Genomic DNA, 21,189 nt, shown 5'->3' with positions numbered 1-21,189 from the left:
AGTGAGTGGCCCCAGATAATGCTGTGCAGTGAGTGGCCCCAGATAATGCTGCACAGTGTGTGGCCCCAGATAATGCTGCACAGTGAGTGGCCCCAGATAATGCTGCACAGTGAGTGGCCCCAGATAATGCTGCACAGTGTGTGGCCCCAGATAATGCTGCACAGTGTGTGGCCCCAGATAATGCTGCACAGTGTGTGGCCCCAGATAATGATGCGCAGTGTGTGGCCCCAGATAATGCTGCGCAGTGAGTGGCCCCAGATAATGCTGCACAGTGTGTGGCCCCAGATAATGCTGCACAGTGTGTGGCCCCAGATAATGCTGCACAGTGTGTGGCCCCAGATAATGCTGCACAGTGAGTGGCCCCAGATAATGCTGCACAGTAAGTGACCCCAGTTTTGCTGCACAGTGAGTGGCCCCAGATAATGAGGACAGTGTGTGGCCCCCATCATGTTGCTGCTGCTGCCGCAGACACCGTTACAGAATAAAAAAACAAAAAAAAAACCTGTATACTCACTTCCGTCGCTGCCTGCTGCTCATCAGTATTGCCGGCTTTGCAGTGACTGTTCAGGGAGAGGGCGCGGACTAACTACATCATCGCGCCCTCTGACCTGAATGTCACTGCAGAGGACACAAGACAGCAAAGCGACGCGCAGCGGTTGGAACGGGGACAGGTGAATATGGCTCCCCCGTTCATACACACCCCCTCCTGGCGATCGTCTCTGCAGCCCCCCTTTGCATGTTCCATGTTCTCGGCGCCGCTGCTCTTCCTGTTTCAGCGGTCACGTGGTACCGCTCATTAAAGTCATGTATATGCGCATATTCATGAGTTTAATGAGCGGTACCACGTGACCGCTGAAGCAGGAAGAGCAGCGGCGCCGAGAACATGGAACAAGCAGGGAGACTTCAGAGACAAGCCAGGAGGGGGTGAGAATGATCTCTGACACCCCCGCTGATCCCCCCGGTATATTACTCGCGTATAAGCCGAGAGGGGGGGGACTTTCAGCCCCAAAAAATGGGCTGAAAAATCTCGGCTTATACACGAATATATACGGTATGTTTTCTTTAAAAAAAAATGTATGTGTTGCCTGTGTTGTTATTTTTTCTTGCGAATGCCATTTTTTTCCCAGTGTTGCAAATCTTATGTCCTCCCTTTTTCAAACATTACTTTTAATTGTATATTTTATATTGTGCATTTGATCACTTGGTGCTACCTACCCTAAAACTACAGTATATATTTAGTAATGGTGATCCAACTAAACACGACAGGGACAACATTTTTGTGTTTTTCAAAACTATTTTTATTAATAGTCAACAAAAACAAAAAACCTGTTTCATTTTTCACACAACATATGATGAATAATGTGCATTCATGACATTGGTACATGGCAGATATTTGCCAACAAATGTAGAAAACACTTTTGATATTTAAATATTTAGAAAATCATCCTGAGTAGACACTGATTCTTGTGTAGTTTGTTCTTGGACTACACCTTCCTGGACGGCGGATTGTGGGGGCATTTGAGATTGTGTTATTTGTGGCTGCAGTGGATTATCGACGCATGTTCCAACATACATTTGTCGGTATCCTGACGTAGTAGTGTGGTAGCTTTGGGTTTCTAAGGAGGGGCCATAAAAGGGTTGTTGTGGGTGGAGTGGTTGCTGCTGGTAGTTTGCACTGACTGAGTATTGCACAACCTGACCAACAGGTTGCATTTGCCATTGTGGCCGTGATATGTAAACTTTGATATGTTTGGGCAGTTGTTTGTTGTGTTGTTGGCAGAGGGGTCGGATGCACAAATTTAATTATGCCAGGTGTAATTTGCCTTGGTGGCACAGTGTACTGCTGTTGCACTTGAAATGTGTGAGCAACTTCACCCAGTGGCCTATGTTGTATATGTTGGCTGGATGCAGGAGGTGGTTCATGGACAGAATATGACGCGGCCATTTGTGGGTATTGTTGGCTAATTGATGGTTGGTCCGGGCCATAAGAGGTTGCAGGCACCTTTTGCTCCTGGTGTGTTGATGCTGTAGTTGTCAACTGGGTCTGATTTTGGTCAGTTCCCCACTGTTCTATCGGTGCAAGCACCTGGTTGGGCTCATTCTGTCCCTGGCTGGCAGCAAGGAGGGTGAGCATAGTTGCCCGGACACGGTCTTGACGTTGTGTGGGTACTTTTGCCAGACAGGGAGACAGTGAGCGGCAAAACCGGTCAACATCTGTTTCTGGCATCAGGGAGTTCATGATATGCAGGACTCTTGCATCAATTGCTTCAGGCAACAGTCTGATCTCCTCATGTTGCCTGCTGCGTCTTCCTCTCACATTAGGTGCTATGTACTGCGGTGGAATGGTTGGTGATGCTTGTGGTGCCTGGGGTGCTTGATGCCTGTGATGGTTGGTCTGTTGTTATGTAAGGGGGTGAAGTATAGGAGAAGCCGAGGGAGGGTTGCCTCCTCTGCTCCGTGCCGGGAACCATTGAGGAGGGCAGCAGGTTCCCTGGGGGCACTTTAGCAGCCTGTTCAGCAGCCAGGAACAGGAAGGGAGGAGAGCTGAGAGCGGGAAAAGCTAGCAGGCTTTTCTCAGAGCAGCGCAGACATCAGACAGGGGAGGACGCTGACGTGGGCGGGGAGAGAACTCTGGTACAGCTGCCAGAGTCAGAGAGACTGCGGACAAAGACTGCAGACCGTGAGTACGGGAAGCCGGGGTCTGCAGAGTCAGGAAGGTTGTGCACTCCCCCCTGTGATAAGACGCTGTCCCGCAGAGAGACTGTGTTCTGTGACAAGATACTCCCCCACAGAGAGACTGTGTTATGTGGCAAGATGCTTCCCTGCAAAGAGGCTGCATACAGTAATGGAGCTGTGACCTCTTTAGAGAGACTGAGCCATGTACAAGGACCCGGTGACTTATGTGTTAATGCAGAGCCCCTGATTCCGGTGAGAAAGCACCGCTGCAGAGTAAGAGAGAAGGACTTGGAGCAAATGGGATATCATCAGTCTCATACCCCTTCTGGCTCCAGCAGGAACCCCTCGTACCCCGGTTGGACATCGTTAAAGGCCCAGGATACAGAGTACCACGGACTACAAGCACCACTGGTGATTCGGCGCCAACGTTGGAGAAGAGTGACTCCTTCAATCAAGACCCCTGCAGACTGATAAGTTTCACCATAGGAAAATAACTCTTATAACTGTTGAATACTGTTTATGCTTTTTGGGCTGTTTGCTAAATCCGTTCACATTATATTCATTTCCATACTGTTAACTTTACCAATAATATTCCCTGTAAATAAACCTCCCCTTTAACTGTTGGTCCGTCTGCTCCGTGGTGACATACCTATTCCTGCACGTTTACTACAGTTATTTGGCTGCTTACATTCGCACCTTCAGTGGTTGTTTCCCCAGCATCAGATGGCTGTTGTGGCTGTTATGTTTGACTGGCCTCAGCTGTCTGATCCGTCTCCGATGCTGACGTACAAGGTACAGAGGCTGCCGCTGTTGGTGATTCATCAGAATCGTCCAAGTTGTCCTCAGTCCTAGGATATATGAAATGGACATTGTCACAAAAGGGGTCACATAAACGTTTAAAATATTCTCTTTAAAAAGTACAAAACGTAAAAAATTTGAGCTAGCAACAGGGGATGTGAGATCAGACCCTTCTAGTTCAACTGTGATTTCTGTCAACCTTGGTATCTTTAGTCAAACAATTTTTGTCCCTTTTTTGTTGGTTTCTGTAGGATTAATCTTGAACCTTAATTTTCAAAACAACACAAATATGCGTGTGACAAGGCATTTTGCATGTGCAATGATGCTTACTTGAGTATTTACAGCACCACCTACATAGTTAGCCTCCAACAATATTGGTGTTGGAGAAACACTGAAAATTGAGCTGTTTGAAGCAGTACACTTACTGGTTGAGTTCCATGTCTGTGCGCAGCAATTCTAACTTCCGGAAAAACACATATTGGCGCTTTCTAGTTGCCCCACATGTAGAGGGAAGGGGATTATATTCCCGGTGGTACTGGTCCCTTGCAGAGCAGCAGCGTCATTTCAAAATTCATAATCTGACAATTTCCACCTATGTAATATACACAAACAGAAGTTTTTAAAACATCAAATGCCTTTAATGCTAACTTGTTCAGTATGTTCACAAAAGGAAACAGCAGCTATGTCATTACTATACATCTAATTCTTGGCACTTAGATATCTGCTGCCATACATAAAGTTTACCCAGCACCATAATGTACACAGTGCTAGGGTTAGTAGCAAAAAAAATTTCATTTCAATTTTTGTGTGTAGAGTAGTAAGTATACACAGCCTATACAATGCCTTCCAGACACCTGTAAGGGCAGTATTGGTGGAAGATATTTTGCTGGTGTTTTGCAATATAAGCAACTACAGCTGGAAGAAACAAGTGAAGAAGGGCTTAGTGCCGGCTCCACTAACACTTGTGTATGACCTACACTGAACAGGGGAGACTATACTTTGGGGTAGGGCTGGACTGGTCATCTGGCAATTCTGGCAAATGCCAGAAGGGCCTGTCTGGTCGTGGGTTGCCTTGTCTGCTACCTTGATAACAGAATCATTGTTCTCAAGACACTCACACTGTTAAGAGTTGTGACGGAGCACAAAGTGGCTGACTCCATCACTTACTCCAGTAGGCCATGGGTATCATTAGACATATTGGCCTTGTAGTAAATCTTGCTTCCCCTATCCAGGGTAATATTAGTAATGTATGTCATCTGGTGCTTGGGGACGGGAACAGCATGGGCCTGTGTGATTTCAAATGCCAGGGAAGAATTTCAGCCCTAGTCCGCACCTGCTTTGGGGACTTGCAGAAGCATGGTTGTCCAGACCAGGCCCAACAGTAATGTGTGATCACATTGTGAATCAACAATTTTAAAAAGTTTTTTGAGGGTATTAAAAAAAGACTATTCCAATCTACATCCTGAAGGTTATGTTTGGCATTCAACAAGCACATTCAGAAGTCTAGTGACTATGATACTCATAAGGGCTAACAAACAACATGTTATTTTGATGGCCTAATAACTGAATCACTAACACATCAGCACTGTTGGCACTATTTGAAATATTAATTACGCAAGTACAGTTTGTTATGACATAGGAACATCCGTGAGTGCACTCACCATACTTTGCTTGCTTGGATGGGGAATATGTAGACCAACCACTTCGTGCAAACAATGCTGCTGCTACTGCATGCCATCCACGCTCTATATTCAGCCGGTCGTGGCATCCCTCCACACTAGTGTCCCAAAGTTCTGGGTGTTGTTCCACAATATTAGGCGCTCAGAATCAACACGAGGTGCCATGATATGATGAAAATACAGGAGAAGAACTATACACATGTGCCTCCACACACAACCAGTTCACCTCACCAAAGAACCTAAGAAAAGGCCAGACAGTTTATTGATTTTTTTCCGTCTCAAATTCAGGACACCTGTCTATAATAATGTACAAGCCCCCCTTTAGAGCAAATAGCGTGGGGGCTTCATGGGATTGCGGCACCAGCTCCCCCATGTTTGGCTAATTGGATTAGAGTTCAGTTTTGGTATGTTCCCTTAGTTCTCTCAATGGTTAGGGTTTATTCATATCTCCCCCCTCTTTGATTTGCTATGTTACTTACCTTTTGGTGATTGATTCTTCTAATCCTCAGGTGTCAGGCAGAAATGAGCAACGGGAATCTGATTGGTTAACAGATTTTGGCGCCAAGGAGAAGAATTTCTTAAACACTGCATTGCTGTCAGAAGAATTACAGCAGCCAGGATCTTAATGACAGCTGCCCGCCCGCCCTAAGTTAACATTGTGCTCGCCCAGCTTTCTGGGTGGAGACTGGATGGTTTTATTGTCTATGGAGTAATGAATTTTATTGTTGTATATTGGCTGAATATATTTCATTTTGAGTAACCATTAATACATGCCGCAGCCTTTTATCTTCACACCATGTGCTTTGTGTCATTTATTTGGTAAGTGGTGAAGATGTTTCGAGGCGGGGGAGTTTTGGTGCATATCCCATGATACAATGTTTGCAAAAACGCACTTGGATGCTCATCTGCGTGAACCTTTGCGCTATCCGCATTGCGGTACGTGCTGCCGGAAAAAAAACGGACATGTCTACATGTTTTGCACACAGACAGACGGTCCGTGTGAAAACGCACATGTGCACAGACACATAGATTATAATGGGTGTACGTGTCTCCGGTACATGTGAAAACTGTCACCACGTGTACCGGAGACACGGACGGGTGAAAGAGGCCTAATGCTGTATATCTCCAGATTACAGAATGCTGTATATCAGCCCTGAAAGGCGGTGGCCGTATCTCATATCGGCCAAACCTGGTGACAGGTTCCCTTTAAAAACTAAAATATGATACTTTACCTTTAAAAAGTTCAGAATCTTAATTAAAATGTAAAAAAAAAAAAAAAAGTATCTTCATCTTTTGCAGTGGCGCGATCCCAGCAATGTCAATGCCGCTGTTCCTGGTGAGTGATGTGACTTTGTTGTATCAAATGCAGACTACAACAAACGATCATCCGCTCATCAGCTGCAGCCTTTACGGCTTCCTCAGTGCGGACATCCGCCATGACCACAGCCTGCACATGACACAATAAGTCGCGTCACTCACCCAGAACAGAGGCGCTGACATTGTTGGATCAGCATCACTGCGGGAGAGGAGAATGGATTGTTTTTATTTTAATTAGGGTCCTGAATTGGTTAAGCAGGGGTTGGCCAGTAGTCGACAATCCCTTTAAATGCTACTTTAATGCATACATTTGAAAATAAGAATGGTTCATTAAGTCTGGCGTGCAATCTGCCCAGTCTTCCGAAGTCTGGGTGGTTCCTTTTTTTTTTTTCAAAAAATAGTTGGGTCCTAATGAAATCACAGAGACAGGAGTACTAGCTATTGCTGTAGTACACTTGTGATGGCGCCCTATCATGTACTTAGGCAGACTTTATTCACCAGCATTAAACACAATATGGAGACCTTCTGGCAATGCATAAAAAGAACACCAGGAGGCGCTCTAGCAAGGAACAAACAGCCATATCAAGACACAGGAGCATTTTTTTCTTTAAATTAGTCCAATTGAAAAAAGATATACAGTTATATAGTTTATAGTTATACACCCTTCAAGTTCAACCAAGGGATGGGGGAGGATATGAATGAGGGGGGTGAGTAAACATTTTAGAGATATGCTCCCAACTACTGATCTAGAGGGAGGCAAAAACAGACATGAACCAATCTGCCATAAAAGGCATTTTTTCTCTCCATCCTGAGTGTGGATCAGACTAAATCAATATTCAAGACAAGTATTTTATACATTTACATAACAAGATGGAGTAAGGAAACATCACGTATGTCTGTCCCTGAGGGTTGAAACACATCTGTCATCAGATTTCCTAATAGAAACTGAATACATTCATAGATATTAGACCTGACGAACCTGGTGTGCTTACTGGGAAAATCCAAAGTCAGAAAGAATGAAACATTCAAAAATAATAATACAGACATTATGGCTTGTATTTTCAAAGTAAGTACACCAGCCTCATCAGGTCTATGAGCTCTATTTAATAATAAATGCAGTCTGTATTGTCATATCTGGTGACTGATCAGGTTAAAGTGTGTGATAGTGTGAGCCAGCAATAATGGGGCCTCATTTAAATCGTTAGAGGGGAAATTTTGTACTTCCAAGTGCAATCTGCCCAATGCACATTTCAGGAGACTTGATCATCTCTAATTGTAAGTCAAAATCAGAAGTGGATCTTATAGGGAGAACAACTATAACAGATTCACAGCCATTTGTGGGTTTTGTAGCCATGTGGGAAATAATAGTAGAAAGCCATGGAATCCCACCCCAGACATTTACAGCTGATCCATAGGATATACTATAAATAGCCGATATATGTGGATCTCATCTCTGCACCTATCTCCAGAAGGGAGGACGTTTGGGAGACAGATTTAGGTTACAGAAGTGGGACCCACAGCTATCACATAGTAGTGGTATTTCCTGTGGATTTGTCGTGAATCTCTAACAAAAATGTCCCTGTCTTAATGTAGCAGGAGCAGTGGCCCCTGTCACCAGATAACCTTGTACCTTTGCTTCGGGGTCTGGTGTATTACTGCCCTCATCTTGGATACAATCAGTCCCTGCCATAAATTCCAGCTTTGTAAAGCTCAGGAGGTCTGGCCTGTATAAACACTTATCGGATTTAATGGTGGGAAGTATTTGGTAATGCTCTAGTGGTCATTTCTATTTGCTTATACTGTTTGTGCACAGACTTTTGTTACCCATTTTTTCTTGTTATATAATCCGTCATCTAATTATCCACCTCTTCTCCTATCCCCCCACAATGATAGAAAACACTAGTGATTGTCCATGGTCTCTAAAGACCCCAATGCACATTACACTAATGTCGGCGAATCTTCCGTTGCTGATTGATTCAGCTTACGGTCTAATATGTACAGGGGTGCCCGATTATCAGGGAAGGTATAAAAATAATCTTTATTTTTATATAGCGCTAACAAATTCATCCCTGTCCCCATTAGGGCTCACAATCTAGATTCCCTACCAGCGTATTGATTGGGCATGAAAAATGCAGGGTTTTTGATGGATTTTTTACTTGCGTTTTTGGTGCAGATTTTTCCCACTCATCAGTACGAGTGAAATCTGTAGAAAAATACTGAAAGAATCAACATGCTGAAGATATAAATCTGCAAGCCACAAATAAGCTTCAGGATTCTCACTCACCTTGCTCTTACTAAATAACCCTACATGTTTTGGGACAAACTTGCACAGAAAAAAACCCTGCAACAAATCTGCAATGTGGGCAGAAAATCTAGCGCTGTGCATCAGGCAGTGTGAATGCACCTTTACATCCTCTCCTTCCTCTAGCTGATACTGAACTTCTTGTGCTTTCACCCTGTACTAAGCTACCGTAGGCCTCATACAGATGTGTTAGCAGCGGATTAATCAGTGTAACATCCAGAGTCAGCAACACAGAATGTAGATTTATTCATATCCAGGTTGAACAGCTTACAGCATGAAATGTGATCAGTCTGGTATCTGCTGTGGCTTGCAGCATGGGAGCATTACAACAACAAGAAGGGAAGAGAAGGAGGGGGCATCCTGTCTGTTTTTTGTTTTTTTTTGTCACTGAACTTTGTTAACCATCTCACAATATGCACAATATATCAAACAGTGCAGTAGTAGTTGTTGCAATACATACAGATCAATATGCATTATTCCAAAACCCCCTCTCAAAAACTACTTATCCTCTTAGTCCCAGTGTGTTCAGGTTGAGTCATGTATAAGTCCTCCTCAATGTCACCATTTAAAAAGGCAGTTTTTATATCCAAATGTCTGACATTCATCTTTTGTACAGCAGCTACAGCTAACAAAGCTCTGAACGTGGTCTGTTTAGCGACTGGAGCAAACGTAGCATCGTCATCTTCGCCATACTTTTGAGAATATCCTTTTGCCACCAACCTTGCTTTAAATCTGTGGACGTTACCTTCAGAGTCATATTTGGTTTTTAAGACCCACTTGCACTTGATTGCCTTTTTGCCCTGTGGCAGCTTGGTGAGTTTCCAAGTTTGAAGTTGATGAAGCGATTTGATTTCCTCATTAGCAGCATTGATCCACTTTGTTCTTTCATGGACAGGTAGTTCTTGCATTTCATCCCATGACTGCGGCTGATTCAGGTAGTGTCTTGACTATGTAGGATAGACGTTTAGCTGGTACGCCTCTGTTTGATCTTGAAGATCTCCTGATTTCAGATTCACCTGATTTTTCTGTTGTTCCTTCAGTGGTTGAAGAATCCAGCCAGACCTCTACATCCTCCTAGTTATTGTCTTGTAATTGTGACTTCAGCTGGACTACTGGCGTGATGTCACAAAACTTGGGGGACACAAAGTTCTCATCAATCACTACATCTCTACTTATTGTGACCTTGTTTGTTTCTGGGTGTAGAATCCTATAACCTTTCTGGGTTTTACTGTAGCCTACCAGGATCCCTTCCTTAGCGTGAGATTCCCACTTAGTTCGCCTTTCTTTGGGAACATGTACAGTCATGGCCAAAAGTTTAGAGAATGACACAAATATTAATTTTTACAAAGTCTACTGCTTCATTTTTTCTAATGGCAATTTGCATATACTCCAGAATGTTATAAAGAGTGATCAGCTTAACAGCAATTACTTGCAAAGTCAATATTTGCCTAGAAAATTAACTTTATCCCTCAAAACACATTTCAACATCATTGCAGCCCTGCCTTAAAAGGACCAGCTAACATCGTTTCAGTGATTGCTCCATTAACACAGGTGTGGGTGTTGATGAGGACAGGGCTGGAGATCAATCTGTCATGATTAAGTAAGAATGACACCACTGGACACTTTAAAAGGAGGCTGGTGCTTGTAATCATTGTTTCTCTTCTGTTAACCATGGTTATCTCTAATGAAACACGTGCAGTCATCATTGCACTGCACAAAAATGGCCTAACAGGGTAGAGTATCGCAGCTAGAAAGATTGCACCTCAGTCAACAATCTATCACATCATCAAGAACTTCAAGGAGAGAGGTTCCCTTGTTGCCAAAAAGGCTCCAGGGCGCCCAAGAAAGACCAGCAAGCGCCAGGACCGTCTCTTAAAAGTGTTTCAGCTGCGGGATCGGGCTACCAGCAGTGCAGAGCTTGCTCAGGAATGGCAGCAGGCAGGTGTGAGTGCATCTGCACGCACTGTGAGGCGGAGACTCTTGGAGCAAGGCCTGGTCTCAAGGAGGGCAGCAAAGAAGCCACTTCTCTCCAGAAAAAACATCATGGACAGACTGATATTCTGCAAGAGGTACAGGGAGTGGACTGCTGAGGACAGGGGTAAAGTCATTTTCTCTGATGAATCCCCTTTTCGATTGTTTGGGACATCTGGAAAACGGCTTATTCGGAGAAGACCAGGTGAGCGCTACCACCAGTCTTGTCTCATGCCAACTGTCAAGCATCCTGAAACCATTCATGTGTGGGGTGGCTTCTCAGCCAAGGGAATGGGCTCTCTCTCAGTCTTGCCTAAAAACACAGCGATGAATAAAGAATGGTACCAGAATGTCCTCCAAGAGCAACTTCTCCCAACCGTCCAAGAGCAGTTTGGCGATCAACAATGCCTTTTTCAACATGATGGAGCACCTTGCCATAAAGCAAAGGTGATAACTAAATGGCTCAGAGAACAAAACATAGAGATTTTGGGACCATGGCCTGGAAACTCCCCAGATCTTAATCCCATTGAGAACTTGTGGTCAATCATCAAGAGACGGGTGGACAAACAAAAAACCTTCAAATTCAGACAAAATAAAAGCATTGATTTTGCAAGAATGGACTGCTATGTCAGGATTTGATCCAGAAGTTGATTGAGAGCATGCCAGGGAGAATTACTGAGGTCCTGAAGAAGAAGGGTCAACACTGCAAATATTAACTTGCTGCATTAACTCATTCTGTCAATATAACCTTTTGTTACTCATAATATGATTGCAATTATATTTCTGTATGTGATAAAAACATCTGACAAACACACATAAAAACCAGAGGGCAGCAGATCATGTGAAAATATAATATTTGTGTCATTCTCTAAACTTTTGGCCATGACTGTACAAGTGCTTAACTTACGAATATTCTTATATGATGTAGTTTTGGCTTTCTGCTGTTCCATTGCTCAAACGGAGTTTTCTCTGTAGCTTTACCTGGTAGTCTGTTCTGAAGATAGCAAGCTGTCATGATTGCTTCACCCCAATATGCTGTGGGCAGATTTGCATCAAACAACATACTTCTTCCACTTTCACAGAGTGTTCGGTTCCTTCTTTCCGCGACACCATTTTGCTCAGGATTGTACGGTACAGTGGTCTGAAACAGGATTCCATTTTTCTTTAAAATGCTCTGTGTCTCATTACTTGTGTATTCAGTCCCATTATCTTCACGTAGAATCTTTGGCATTCTCCCAAATTTATTATATACCTCAGCTAGATATACTTCAAGTTTCTGTGGAACTTCCTTCTTACTGTGAAACAGATGGACAACTGTATATCTTGAATGATCATCAATAAATGTGAGAAAATATCTCTTCTTCCCAGGAGTCTGAGTGCTCATTGGACCACAGACATCTGTATGTATTAAATCTAATGTCTGTTCTGTTCTTGTAGTACTTCTCTTAGGAAAAGCTTTTGTAGACATTTTCCCTTTGATGCAGCTAATACATTTCATTATCTGGTTACATAGATCAATTGTAATGTCCTCAGCTAGTTGCTTTTGAGCTAACTTCCTTATTGCTTCTGGGTCTCTGTGTGCTAGGCGCCTATGCCATACATGAATGCAGTTATTGTGCCTTTCTTCCAGAGCAGTGTACACACACTCTTTGCATTTAAGCTGATAAAGTTCATTTGTGATTTTTCCTTCTGCTAGTGTGTGGCCCTCTTTTGAGATGATGCAGCTATCATGCTTAAATGTAACTTCATTTCCTTGTTTTGTGAGTTTCTTCACAGATTACTCTCAAGACTAGGCACATAGAGCACATCTTTTACTGGGATCTTCTTGCTTTGTGTTGGTGAGATTTGACAATCAATATTACCATCTCCTATACCTTGTGAAGTCATGTACTGACCATGAGCCATAATCACTTTCTCTGACTTACTTTGGTTAAGCTTAGAAAAGAAGTCCCTGTTATTAGTAATTAGACTAGTTGCTCCAGAGTCTATACACCATGCATGCTTTGATGTATTTACACTGACAGTAAATGCAGTTTCAGTATTCACAGAATCATTTTCTGCAGACACAGCACTTTTAACCCTTTGAAGACTGCTTTGCTTTTTCAGCTGATTCATTCTAACTTTCCAGACTCTGCAGTCGGCTTTCAAATGTCCTGATTTCTTGCAAACAAAACATTCACGTTTCTTTTAGGTGCTTTCTGTTATCATTTAGATTTTGTGTCTGTAAAGCAGATTCTGCATCACATGTCCAGCTGTTTACACCTTCCGCTTATATTCATCTATGAGCTTCCCTCTGACATACTCCAATGTAAGCTCATCATCTGGGCGTGCATCTAGTGCGGTTAAAAGCGTGTCATAGTTTTCTGGAAGACCACTAAGCAGTAATGCGGCTACATGAAAGTCCTTCAAATCTTCCCCAATGCCTCTCAGGCGTTCTACAATCTCTAGAATGCTTGTTATGTAGTCCTGCATATCCTGGCCATTCTGTAGTTTAGACTGGTACAATTTTCTTATGAGATAAAGTTTATTGCTTAAATTTATCCTCTCATGCACCTTTTGCAGCTGCTCCCACATTTCTCTTGCAGTTTCACTTTTACACACATGCACAATCTGATTATCATCTATACTGAGTGATATGGTACTTTGTGCTTTCTGATCCATCTCTATCCACTCCTGTGATACTGGGTCAGGTTTAGGCTCCTGTGTGTATTTCCACATACCTTCTCTTATCAGCAGTATTTTCACTTTGAATTTCCAGGATTGATAATTCTGGTTAGTGAGACTTGGTACTGTAAACTTCATGGAGTTGCTGCTGCTGGTGGCCATCTTTGCTGTCTTCCTTTCTTTTCTTTGTGCTCTGGGACTCTAGGACTCTGGACCCATAACCTGTTAGCAGCGGATTAATCAGCGTAACATCCAGAGTCGGCAACACAGAATGTAGATTTATTCATATCCAGGTTGAACAGCTTACAGCATGAAATGTGATCAGTCTGGTATCTGCCGTGGCTTGCAGCATGGGAGCATTACAACAACAAGAAGGGAAGTGAAGGAGGGGGCATCCTGTCTGTTTTTTTTTTTTGTCACTGAACTTTGTTAACAATCTCACAATATGCACAATATATCAAACAGTACAGTAGTAGTTGTTGCAATACATACAGATCAATATGCATTATTCCAACAAGATGTCCGTTGTTTTTCACATACATGATTTATCTGTGGTTTTCACAGACAGAATATGTAGCCATTATAGTCTATGGAGCATGTCCGTGGTTTTTTATGGAACTTGTATCCACAAAACCAATTACTGAGGCATGTCCGCTTTTGATCTGCATCACAGATCAAAATTACCGTATTTTTCGGACTATAAGACGCACCGGACCATAAGACGCACCCCAATTTTCATAAGGAAAATAGGGAAAAAATAATAATGTGTCAAATGGGGGTCCGTCTTACAGTCCAAATTCAGCTTACCTGGGAAGGGATCCAGCACAGGTGGAGGAGTGGTCACAGGGGTCATTCAGTGGTCCAGGCTGGTGCGGTGGCGGCGGCTCTGTGCTGGGGCAGGTGGGCTGTGCTGGGGCAGGTGGGCTGTGCTCCGGTGCAGGGGCAGCGGCTCCGCCGGCATTTCCTCGAAGCCCGGAGGCCCCCGCACATCCGTTGCTGGCTGCTGCCATGTTGCGGTGGCCTCCGGGAACATGGACGCCGGGAAGATGGCCGCTGGTCCGGAGACGGCGCATGCACAGGTTCAGATCTCGTCCCGAGATCTCGGGAGACGAGATTCAAATCTCGGCAACGAGATCTCGTCCCCCGAAGGCCACAGCAACATGGCAGCAGCCAGCAATGGATGTGCGGGGGCCTCCAGGATTCGAGGAAATGCCGGCGGAGCCCCCCACGAAGCACAGAGAGCCGCTACCCCTGCACCGGAGCACAGCCCGCTGCCACCACTGCACCACAGAGCCCCGCGGCACCCACACCACCAATGGACGCATGTAAGTACATTGCGACCATAAGACACACCCCCCACTTTCCCCCAAAATTTTGCGTCTTATGGTCCGAAAAATACGGTATCCATACAATTCTATAGATCCATAAAAATCACAGACAGCCCATGGATGGCATCAAGTACAGTCCATGTGCTGTCTGTGATTAACACTGTAAGAACACATGCACACGTTCAGTATTTGGCCAGTATTTTACCTCAGTATTTGGTCAGTATTTTACCTCAATATTTCGTCAGTATATTACCTTAGTATTTGTAAACCAAAACCAGGAGTGGAACAATCAGAGGAAAAGTATAATAGAAACATGTCACCACTTCTGGATATATCACCCACTCCTGGTTTTGGCTTACAAATACTGAGGTAAAAAACTGACCAAATATTGAGGTAAAATGCTGACCAAATACTGAGGTAAAATACTGGCCAAATACTGATAGTGTGAATGTGGTCTTATGGGTAGGAAAAATTTTGCAATTTATTTTCATACATGAAAATCACTGGTAATCACTGAGGATAAAACTGACAACTGTCCAAGCGCTGATGACAAGCTGTCCATTTTTTGTGTACGTGAAAAATCAATGGCATCTGAATGAGGCCTAAGCCTGACATTTCCATTTCCATGTGTGGTTGTGCACTGTGTCTTAAAGGGAATCTGTTGTCACCAGAAATGCTATTTACCTGCAGATATACGGTTAACCTGCAGATAAATAGAATTAAGACCCCCTTCACAGGGTTTTATTTCTATTTACCTGAAGATTAACCCAAAATCTGCAAGAAAATAGTTTCTGAACAAAAAACATATAGTAGGCACCACTTATCATACACAAGTGGCTTGTGAAAGTGTTAATCCAATTGGCATTTTTTGTGTTTTGCTACCTCACAACTTGGAATTTTTTTTGGAGGGCTTGCATCAGTTCATGTAAAGAACACACCTACAACTGTGAACATGTGGTTTTCTTTTTATTGTGAAGTAAGCAACAAATAGGATAAAATACTGAAAACTTCAGTGTTCACCCTCCTAAAGTCAGTACTCTGTAGAGTCTCCTTTTGTGGCAATTACACCTGTAGGTAATTTTTGACAAGTCTACATGTGCTTTCCACATCTTTCAACTGGGATTTTTGTTCATTCCTCAAGGAAAACCTGCTCCAGCCCCTTCAAGTTACATGGTTTCCTCTGGTATATAGCAATCTTAAAGTCTGATGAAGTTGAAGGTCTGGACTCTGACTAGGCCACTCCTAAACATTTACACATTTCCTATTCAACCATTCAAGTGTTGCTTTAGTAGTATATTTTTGGTCACTGTTTTTTTGGAAGGTGAACCCCTGTCCCAGTCTCAAATCACTGACAGACTGAAACAAGTTTTGCTCAAGGATATTCCTTTATTTCGCACCATCCATCTTCCCTTTGACTCAGACCATTTTTCCTGTCCTTGCTGCAGAAAGATCCCCACAGGATGAAGCTTCAACCACGTTTCACAGTCAGGATGGTGTTCTTGGGGTGATGAGCTATGTTGGTTTGGCACCAGACGTAGGGTCTACCTTGGTGGGAGAAAAAGTTCAATTTTGATCTCATCTGACCACAGTACCTTCCTCCATACATTTGGGGAGTTTCACACATCTTTTTGACAAACTCAAAACGAGCCTTATAATTCTTGTGTGTAAGTAAAGGCTTTTTTCTGCCCAAGCTTCTATAAAGACCACCTCTATGGAGTGTATGGCTTATTTTGGTCATATGGATACTCCAGTCTCTGCTTGGGAACTCTGCAGCTCCTTCAGGGTTACCTTTGGTCTCTATGCTGCCTCTCTAATTAATGCCCTCCTTACTCAGGCTGATAGTTTTGGTGGGTGGCCTTCTCTTTGCAGGTTTATTGTTGTTGTTGTACCACGTTTTTTCCATTTGCTAATAATGGATTTGATGGTGCTCTGGGGGACTATCAGAGATTGATAGTTGTTTATAACCCAACCCTGACTTGTACTTCTCAACAACTTTGCCTGTGACTTAGATATCCTTGGTCTTCATGGTGTTGACTGGTTAGTGGTGCTTCTTGCTTAATGGTGTTACTTCCTCTGTGGCCTTTTAAAAAAGCTGGGAATATACTGACCGACATGCGACACTTAGGCTACTTTCACACATCAGGTTTTCGGCGTCAGGCGCGATCCGGCGTCGTGCCGGAATGCCGGATCCGGCAAATGTTTTGTAAAACCTGAAGTGCCGGATCCGGTTTTCTGCCGGATCCGTCTTGTTCTTGACAGACAAAACCGGATCCGTCTCATCCGGTTCATCCGTTTTTCTATCCGTTTTTCGACGGATTACTCCGGATCCGGTTTTTAAAATTGACCCTTGTGGCCTTCCGAACGGGATTGGCTACTGGAAAACTAGATATAGCATGTTCCTACAGCCCTTCTTTGACAGGTTGTAGAGAAGAAAGTGCAGGTTGGAGAGAAGAGCAAGTTACTGGCGAAGATGGATGTTGTCATTGGAAATATTACCACTAGAAGTTCTGTGACGGTTTCAGGGACAATTTTCCACTATACTTTATGTCACCTCAAGGCAGAGTACACTGGGATGACAGAGTGTGAGAGATTTTTGCCCTAAACTTGTGTACCTTCTGGACCAACAGTATATACCTTTGCCAACCAAAGTTGGCTATCTTGTCATGGTCTTACTATTTTTACCCTTAGGCCACAGGTGTGTACCTGGTTGTGTTTTATGCAAAGTATTTCACCTTTTAACAAAAGTTGTGTACATTGGTAGGAAATCACCAACAATAAACACAACTTTTTAGGTGAAATACTTTGCTTCAAACACAACCAGGAACACAACTGTGTCAAAAAGCTAAAATTTACCCACAGTTATACCTGGTTTTGAATACCTTTTTACCTTTGAAATACCCTGTATTTAACCTTTTTTTAAAACATAGTTCGCCGCAGAAAGAAATGACAGACAACCATTGTGAAACGATAATTTAACTTTGATTTTAAATTTTTTTTTTTTTTCTTTGTAAAATGTTTTTAAAGTGCAAAAAACTTTTTTAATAAAGGTTTTAAACCCAATGGGCATTTTTATTACAAAAAACACACATTTACAATTCTGTGTACTGTGGGGTGGAAATACTGCTGGAGGGGCTGCGGGACACTTCGACACTGGGTGTGTGGAGAGAGGACTGGGATCGTGGTGGGGAAGGAACAGTTAGAGGTGAAGGTGTGGAAAAAACTACAGAATGGGTGGACATGTGGGAAGCAGAAGAGGTGGTGGGTGGTGGAGTGGAGGGTTGGGCAGGGACTGTAGGAGCAGATGATGTTGATGGAAAGTGGTACGGGGAAGGAGTTTGGTACGGGGAAGGAGTTTGGTACGGGGAAGGAGTTTGGTACGGGGAAGGAGTTTGGTACGGGGAAGGAGTTTGGTACGGGGAAGGAGTTTGGTACGGGGAAGGAGTTTGGTACGGGGAAGGAGTTTGGTACGGGGCAGGTTGCTGGAAGTGGGGAGATGACTGGTACTGGGGAGGTTGCTGGTACTGGGGAGGTTGCTGGTATGTAGTAGGAGGGGGAGGATGAAAAGTGGCTGGAGGGGGTGCAGATGTAATAGGAGGGGGAGGATGGAAAGTGGCTGGAGGGGGTGCAGGTGGAGGAACTACAGTGGTGGGAGGTGGAGGTTGGGAGGTAACCTGCTGTAGAGCACCGTGGCACGAATGCATTACATGCATCTGCTGGGTAGGAGATAGTGTTTCCATGCGCTCCACAACAGACCTGAAAAAGGTGTGGTTTGGCGAAGATCTTGCTTCTGAATGCATGGTTTGCAGAAGTGTCTTCACCTCCAGAATGCTGGAGTTCATCTGCTGAAAGCCTGCGGAGATTTGCTCTGACAAGACTTTGAGACAGTTCTGGAAAGATGCATTCAGATGCAATAACTATTGCGCATAACTCTTTTCCTGACCCCTCTGCCGCTGCCGCCCAGTACCCGCAGGTGTACTAGAGGCGGCAGGGGCAGAAGGGTGGGGTAAAGGGAAAGCGATCTCCTCACCAGCAGCTTCATGTAATGTAGGTGGCCACGATGCTCCTGTGCTGGTGGATGGGACAGATGGGTCGAATGTGTGGGAAGGCAGGGAAGGTGCAGATGTACCGGGGCGGTCGAAGTGTCCCTCGGTGCCAGTCTCCTCAGGGATCGCCTCAGAAGGGTCCAATCGTGCAGGCTCCCGAGTGCTGCTCACCGTGCTGTGGAATAAAGAGAAAAAAAAAACAATTAAAATACTGACATGGTATGGCCCTGGCTGAAAAAAAAAAGTTACATCTAACATTTTTTTCACATGTGGTGTGTAATATTTACCTTCTGGTGAGCATTGTTTCCCGGAGGAACGACAGGGCTTGTGCGTACTTGTACTTGCTCCTGCGTCCTCCAGAACCACTCGGGGCCCGCATCTCTTTATTGAACTCCTTCTTGAAACGATCCCTCACAGACCGCCACCGATTCACAATTCTGTTCCCTGAAACGAGAAAGGAGTGGTTAGTATACAACATCAGTGTTTCACAAACTCCAGTCCTCATGGTCCCCAGGGGTCATGTTTTCAGGATTTCAATAGTAAATAGAAATCCTGAACACATGATCCGTGGGGACCACGAGGACTGGAGTTCGGGAAACACTGGTTTACATCAAGCAACCTGTATATACTTACGCTCTTTAATCTGGGCCCGAGCTTCGAGGTCCTCCCAGCGGCCCACAAGGAGAGAACAGATTTCCTCCCAGAGTCGTCGGGTAATGATCAGGTCAGCGTGGCGGCGGTCAGCCATACTCCAGAGCGGCTCCCTTTCTCTGACGAGATCGATGAGGCGGTCCACATCAATCCCTCCATCCTCACCGTCAGAGTCGGGAGCACGCTGTGAAGGCTGTTAAAGAAAAAGACAAAAATAACATAATTAGCCTCCACAAAAGAAATGAAATAAAAAGTGCAAAAAAACAAAGCAAAAATATTTATACTTACACGCTGGTGACCGCCGCGTTGCTGTCGCCGACGACCCTGGGAGGCACTGCGAGGACCTCTTGGCCGAGCACCAGATTGGGAAGACTAGAGAAGAAAACAAAAAATGTTATGTGTTTGGATGTAGGCATTTGTTTGCTGTGTGTGGTCTGCAGAACATTGTTTTCTATGTGTTGTGTGTAGTGTGATGTTGTGTTTCTGCGTTTGATGCAAAAAACTTACGAATTGTGAGCCCACTCCAAGCGTCTGTCCACCCCTTCCTTCTTCTTCTGGGAGCTCCTCTTCATCTTGTGATTCCTGTTTTGAAATAAAAGGCAATGAATAGACATATATTACAGAGATGATGGATTTTGGAAATAAAAACTTACCGTCAAACGCTGACGATGCGAGGGAGGGCTCCCAGAAGAAGATGTGCTGTCCTGTTGATGGCCAGACTCCATGGCTGTGGGTATTGCTGCTGCCAGTGATGCCATTTCTGCTGCTGCTGCTGCAGCTCTTTGGCGGCTGTTGAATAAAGAGAAACAAAGGGCCAATGAATATCTTGATATTCCATGGCCCTAGTTTGGAGGAATGGGGGATTTGATAATTACCGTCTCTCATCTGCTTCTGGACTCCCCTCCCGTTCAGCATGCTGCCCCATTTGGGGTGGTGCTGATGGTGCTGCTGCTGCAGATGTCTGCTGCCTTCTCATGCTCCTGGTTCTTGGCTTGGGTGGCATGTTGGGTGTGGCTGAGGGTCCCATTGTCTTGCTTTTATATATCTCCTGTGGGCAGAGCTACTGAGCATGCTCAGACCAAAAAAACCGGATCCGGCGCATTGCGGCGCTCATAGGCTTTCATTGTGTGAAAAAGCCGGACGCGCCGGATCCGGCGGGTACGGCTTTTTCGCCGGAGACAAAAAACGTTACAGTAGACTTTTTTTCCAGATGCCGGATCGCGACACATTGCCGTATCCGGTGAAAACCGGATGAAACGCATGGCCATCCGGCGCGATCGCAAGTCAATGGGGGGGAAACCGGATCCGGCATTGCATTTCGCCGGATCCGGTTTCTGTCAAAAGCGCCGGATCGCGCCTGACGGCGAAAACCTGATGTGTGAAAGAGGCCTTAGATTGCAAAGAAGAGGCCTTCCTGTCACTAAGCATGTGACTTATGAAGGTAATTGCTTGCATCAGAAATTTTTAGGGGGTGACAAAGTCACTGGTAAAGTACTGAAAGGGAGATATGTTTCACTGAGGTTGTTAGCTTCAGTTATATGAACCTAGAAAAACGCTCCAGGACACTAAGTGCAGAGATGGATTAATCGGCCATGTTTAGAGCTAATTGAGTGAACAGCTGTAGAGTGTGTGTAGTCCAGAGGATAAATACACAGCCTTCTGATTCATTTGGTATTGGCTGTGTCTGGGAGGTGGAAGCTCCAAAGCTGTGTTTTCATGTTAAGGAAAGCTGAACTTTTGTTGTTTGTTTCTAAATGGGC

General features: G+C 44.3%; 1 long non-coding RNA gene across 1 annotated transcript; it reads right to left on the bottom strand.

The window, feature by feature from the left end:
* Positions 1–1,300: 1,300 nt before the first annotated feature.
* On the bottom strand, positions 1,301–6,610 carry LOC141095332 (uncharacterized). Its single transcript, XR_012233353.1, has 3 exons — positions 5,136–6,610; positions 3,900–4,066; positions 1,301–3,524 (listed from the first exon to the last, which is right to left on the bottom strand). It is a non-coding gene; the product is annotated as an uncharacterized lncRNA (long non-coding RNA).
* Positions 6,611–21,189: the final 14,579 nt, after the last annotated feature.

This window comes from Dendrobates tinctorius, unplaced genomic scaffold, assembly GCF_039654945.1.
Source record: "Dendrobates tinctorius isolate UK_male_01 unplaced genomic scaffold, ASM3965494v1 ptg000069l, whole genome shotgun sequence".
NCBI lineage: Eukaryota > Metazoa > Chordata > Amphibia > Anura > Dendrobatidae > Dendrobates > Dendrobates tinctorius.
This window is presented reverse-complemented; position numbering and strand designations above follow the sequence as displayed.